Genomic DNA, 6764 nt, shown 5'->3' with positions numbered 1-6764 from the left:
GAGTGATAATCAGAAGGAATCTTGGGATTCTTCCCAGGTTTAGAAAAAGAAATGACTAGCCTTATGTTATGCATCTGAAAAAATACCCTACCAAAGTTGGTTGAAAACAACCAGAAGAAAAGCAAGAGAGGCAGGAGATAAATAACATAGCATCTCATAATGAATATCATTAGGTCCAACTGATGTACTGCTGGGTCATTGTAAATCCACCAGCGTATATAGACGATTATAGTCATTGAGACTATCTGCTCAAAAAGAAAGTGGTGATCTCTCAGCCTGTAACTTGTTGGCCCACAAGGCAAGAGAAAATTTGGAAGTGCTAAATAGGTGAGAAATGCACACCCCAAAAGTGTGCTTTACATCAACTTCCCGGCCATTGGAGAAAAAGATCGAAAGGAGATGGGAAGCATACTTTACAGTGACCCTCTGCACCCTGTCCCAGACTACCTTGGATCTAGTGATTGAAGAGATGCAAGTAGTGAACTTGAACCAGCATTCCTTCTGGCTTTGACGTCTGATCTGCTGGGCTTGGGCACAAGCCTGCTGAAAAGCAATGTAGTTGTTAAGAGTAGGATATCTGGCTGTCATGAGTCCACCAAGGACGAGGATACTATTGGGAAACGTGTCGAGGCTTTGAGGATTATATGAACAGCTGCTTAGAGAATACAATCAGTTACTGCCTCCATGCATTCATTAATTGTGGGAAGACTAACAACAGCAGTAGCACGTTCTGAAAGACTGGTGAAGGAGAGCCAGTTATCCTGCTCTAGCTTCCACCATGACATAATCATGGCACAGCCAAAATCCATCAGAATGATGGAAAAATTATCACTGCCTCTGAGTCAATGTCCACCCTCAAAGACAAATTAGGAAAATAGAACAAATAGATAGGTCAATAGCAATAAAAGACGGACTAGGTGCATGAAAATATGTACAAGAATCATCATTGAAAATAGAGGTAGTAGTCTGAGAGCATGCAATCCACAGAACGACTCCTCCTTTCAATTATAGCACCACTCTAGAAGGGACTATTTACATTAGAATCTACCAAGATGAAGAAGGGAGAAGGAAACTGTTCAATAAGCTCATCAATGTCTGCTTGATCATAATTTTCTCTTAATGATAGGTTGAGGGAACAAACTGTGATGGTATAACCCATGAAGACAACAGCCTCCAGTGGCATTGTGAGTGGTACAAACATGGTGGGTGCATGCTTGTACAAGTAAAAATGCCAAAAGGTGACAATATCAGCATTTCTGAGGAATGTGTCTTGCGAGGAGAGACACAGGGGATGATAGTAGTCAATCACGGCCTTAATGTATTTTAAGTTAGAATGGAGACCTTGAAAGTTCCACTATATCAAAGTTATTTCCATATGGTAGTAGGAGAACTGGGTGGAGAGCCTTTTTGTTTTTCACAATGACATTTTTGTTTATTAAAAAGATGTCAGGAAACTTCCATGGATCCTGGGTTGATTGGGTAGGTCTCTGTCAGATGAAGGAGAATCCAATTATTCAGTGTATGACCAGATGATGTTTCTGCAACTAAAGACTGATAGCGAGTGGCCCGAGCATTCCCTAGATGCTGTGGTTAGGACATAGATAGGAGTAGATGTGGACTTACCAGCTCTTGCATCTATGGAAAGTAGAACACTCTTAACATGTTGAGAGAACGACACTGTGGGAGGAATGGAGAGATTTGTTCTCACTCCCGCTGTAGCAGTGAAATGCAGAAGCATACATTCGAGTTGGTGGAAGGGACATAAATATCAGTGCCTTATGGTATGAAATGTTGTGTATGGTTTTAAATGTTGGACCTCTTTTTCCTCAATCTATGTATGGCAAGACAAAAAATTATCAGGGGTTGAAACCATTACAATTAACGTGTTTCATTTGACACTCATAGCTGTCATGGCCTTTGCCACCACAACGAACACATGTCACATAACCACGACAAACTGACGTAGTGGGTCCAACCCACTGGCATTGGAAAAATCAGAATGGTCTCACCTTACAGTTTAAATAACATGCCTTTGCAAAGGTAGGTGGACGTGGAGGTGTAAACATCAGAAAGAGAACTTGGGTAGGCAGCATTATTCCATCTTTATGAGTGCAGATAAGTTGCACAGCAGAATCTCCCAGGCTGGAGAAACCAGCGAGAATCTCTAACTCAGGGATGGTAAGCAAGTCCCTTTCAATAATCACTCCTCTTAAGGAATTCAAAGAAGCATAGGAAGTAACCACAATAGGTTAATGTTTTGGCATGCTTCTGTATTGTTTTTTATGTACCTAATCCATTCTTACTTGCCATGTTGTACAAGTAAATAGTAATTATTATAATCGTTTAATTTTAAAATATTATCCTTAAAAGCTAGATGCATCATATTCTAATTTACTTCGAATAATTAGCTCGTATTCTGTAATTAACTTAATATGTATTGATTATAATGAACTTCAAATTTGCTTGTACCCTATTCAAGGGGCCTAAAAAAATAAGTGTGCCAGGGCCTCAAAACTACCTTAATGTGGGCTTGCGTGTCTTCTACCCTCTACACGAATATTCCAAATCATAGCATCATCCACCCTCTAGTAAACATCTAAATTAATACAATAAAAAATAAGTTACAACATTGACACATTCCTGAACTGTGAAGCCCTTTGAACAATTTTGATACACAAATAAAACAGTACACTGAACTGTCCATTCACCAAGTAGTGGTTTTCTTTCTGAGAGTTGTGGTATACAAATGGAATGGCCACTTGATCCTTATCATTTGCTGCCTTGTCACTGTTAAGGGGCTCATATGTGTATTATGTAAATTCATTGTTGAAGTTCAGTTTATATATATATATATCATTTATGCCTTTTAAAGGATGTTCATTATTTTCTTTATTGTATACTTGTTCACTTCATTTACATCTTTTTAAGAACACTATTTCATGACCATTATTTCATATATGGAAATGAAAAATAGAGTTAAAGGGTTTTACCTTGTAAGTGTAATTTCTTGTTAAAGGGTTATACTGTTTATGTGACATGTGCATGTTCTTAAAAACAAAGTTCACCTGCTCTTTGACCATGTTGCAAGTTTAAATATTATCTATTTTAAACCTAATTTTAATTAGTAACTTGAGGACAAACCTGAAACAATGGAAGAAGGAAAAGTGTGATATGCAGACACATCATAAGTTTACTACAGGAATTTTAAAATTTTCCATTTGATTTGTTTCAATACAATGCAGGAATAAGCACACTGATTTATTTTTGCTTTTTTCAGTGAATAAAGATTCTGTTCATTTTTCAACAAGCTTGTCTGGTCTTCTAATTTTCTCACAAAAGCATGAACTTTAGTCAGGTTTTCAGACACAGTCACTTTAGAGACATCTTATTTGATCCTGCTGTTATCAAGATATCCTGTTCAATACTTGTGTAGAAATCACTTTTACCTAAGAATACAACATTGTATCAAACTATAATTACATAATTAGGTGTTCAAATTTTTTAGAGCCTCATTCTCATTGTCACTATTTGACCAATATTCCTCTATGTCCTGAATATGAAAGTGCTCACTGTACTGGATTTGGACAGTGTCCAATGAGAGTTGAGATTATAGAACTAGATTATTTAATGGAGAGAGCAGAGAATTGCTTTCCTCTAGACCAAGAGTTAATGTCCATTCATACCTTTGTGTGCTTGTAGTTATCGGCTTATTGTGCTGCGTGCGGCCAGAGGGCGCCACTATTATGTCAGCCTCAGGCAATGGGGAAACGACAATTATATCATAGTTCTATGAAGTGCCACTGGAGGGCGCTGGCGCAAATCGATGATATCATAGTTCCACGGGTTTCGATACCCGTGGTGAGCAGAGCACAGATAGCCCATTGAGTATCTTTGTGCTTAACTACAAACAAACAATCAAACTACTGCCACAAAGTCATTATTAGTGACACCATGTACATGTGTAATAATTTCAATGTCATTACACTCTTCTGCAGCTTGAAAAATTTTAGTGCACATGGTCGGTGTATTAGAATCACAGTCAATAGTGCTTTCTACCATTGACCACATTGACCAATACTTTAGAAGGCATAGTTCTTCACAAATGAAACAAGTAATTTTCGAGTGAAATGTAGATTCATTTGTAATAGATCTAGTTGCGCTAGAACTATATGCACAAGCTTTCTCCCCACTCTGAAAACCATTAACAAGAACACTAAGCTAGTTTTCTGTGATTTTCTATCACCCTTTTTATACATGAAAGAATACAATAAATGGCTCTACGGATTCTGTGATAGCGAAAAATAACTTTGACATCTGGGATGTCCTGCTCATGCTTCAAAAGTTGGTTGGCAACATCATCAAGTATTTCCATGCATGCTGATAATGAAATGATTAGTTATATTACATCAGGCATAACAGCACACACAAGATACATGTACTCTTGTCAAATATTGGTTTATATTTCTTCTTAAAGCTATTTTGAAATCTGAGGAAAGTAAGCAACTGGGTTCTTTACCTTTAAAGTTGTAACTATAGTAAGGAGAGCTTTTTATTAATATTGGGCAAGTTACAGATATGAAAGACAAGGGTCTTAAAATTACTAATAGCAAATACAGATATTTGATTAGTTCTCTACATTCCTCTCATTGGTATTGAGCAATAAGACTAGCAGTATCTAATGTTTTGTCTAACAATAAATGGAAGAAAAATAATAATGCAATTATGACATGAGACAAAATATTTGGATGCATTTTTTCTTTTATCACTGATAACTATTTTTGTGAATAAATTCAATCAGTTCCTTGCTTCATGCAATACAGATTTACACATATACATTTTGGTAACCAAAAGTTACATATTCCAGGATATTGTTTGTTTGTAAGAATATAAATAATGTGACGCGATTATTAATTGCCTCAGTATTAAGTGATTTTATTTCATTTGATGAAGCACTTTAATCTCAAAAATTCATATTTTAGTGCAAGTGGAGTTTAAAAGGAAGTATGACATATTTCTATATGCAAAAAAGCACGGATTCAAATTAAAATTAGGGTATTTCATTTGAGGCTTTACTCCAAAAGTTGAATAAAATTTATGCAATTTCATCATCAAGAACCACAATCTAGAGACTTTTATGTCTGATTTTGTGTATAATAACCCATGTTGTACTGTCATTTTGGGTTGTTCCAAAAATATGGCCCTTTTTTACCTTTACTGCTGGATGAGAATTGAGTTGTTCCTTCACAAAACTGCCCTGCCTCTATTTCACTCACACAGGTACATTTTTGAAAATTTTCGCATCCATATTGGTTCAGTGAAGACTTGTTAAAAAATGTTTTGAAATTGTTTCATATTACCATAGTCTACATATAGATAGGCTGAAAATCGACGATTAGTCAAGTCACTGCAAAGGGAGAATGTAACAAGATAGATGACAGAATTTGAGTTTCCTCGTCTTATCCATACATGAACATTTGGGAGCTTTATGTTATGCTTAGAAATAATAATATCATTATTATTATTTGATTACACTATGAGTGATTTATTACCCACACTGTCGACAGTAATATGATCAGCTGGAAACGTTTGTCTGTGTGTATCTTAACTAAAAAAACTAATAAAGTTAAGAATCCAAATTTGGTACAGGTGGTAACTTTGACATGTCCCAGAAATGGTATGCTTTTGAAGTCAAAAGGTTAAAGGTCAAGCTCGTGCGAATTAATTTGTAAGTTTTTAACAACTTTTGGTTATAACTGAAGTCAGAGGGGATTTTGGTCAAAAGGTCAAAGTTCAAGATCAGTTACAGCATTTTACAGTTACAGAAGAAACACTGATGTTTTGATTTGCAGATCACTGATGTCATCCGAGTATGTTCAGCTCACTTCATAAAAGAAAAGTTTTTAATAACCAGAGCAGTGTTGGGGAGAATGGTAAAAGTGGTGATGCTCATTGAGTTTCGTTGAACTCTGGAAGAGAGTGGAAGACCTAAATCTAGGAAGAGATTGTTTGAACTGTGAGTAATTTTCATCGTTCTTTCTTATCCACCACAATTTGAATTACCAATGTAGTCGTAGAATGATATCCATAGTGATGCCCATGTACATGTTTAACTTTTACATGGAACTGTTTGTAATCAGTTACTGTAATCAACCTTTAGGGATCATTTAAAATATTTTTACGATCTGTAAGTTTACAACTATTCATACGTTTATAAATCTAGTGAGAAATGTTGATTAGTTCACCTACTTTTCAATTACTAGTTTCAGTTTCTGAAGTGTGCAGTATATGTTTGTAGTAGTACTCCCCACCCATCGAATTATGATTAAACCCGATACTTCTCGTGCTCTAGGAAAGTGCTCTAAGTCTAATAACTGAACTCTAACAACTTACGTGTATATGTCGCTTATACAAAGCTAACTTCAGTAGATCTCTTATCATAACATAACTTCATCGAATCAGCAGACGTTTTTAAGTTTGAATGCACTTGATGGTGAATATTATCCATCCTTTCCGATAACACTTTCACGAATTCTAACACATTTTCAGGTAACTCTTCATAGGAAGGGTGTCCTGTTAAAAGATCCACTGGCAACCGAGGTTCCTGACCAAACATCAACTTTGCTGGAGTGTATCCAGTGGTTTCATGCTATGCTGTCCTATAGGCCATCGACAGTGAAGGAGTAAGATATCCCAGTCATGTTGGCGGCTATTACAAAACTTTGCCAACTCCTGTCCTAGTGTACAGTTTTACTTTTCTACCATCC

Source organism: Limulus polyphemus, unplaced genomic scaffold, assembly GCF_000517525.1.
Source record: "Limulus polyphemus unplaced genomic scaffold, Limulus_polyphemus-2.1.2 Scaffold5, whole genome shotgun sequence".
In the NCBI taxonomy this organism is placed as follows: domain Eukaryota; kingdom Metazoa; phylum Arthropoda; class Merostomata; order Xiphosura; family Limulidae; genus Limulus; species Limulus polyphemus.
This window is presented reverse-complemented; position numbering follows the sequence as displayed.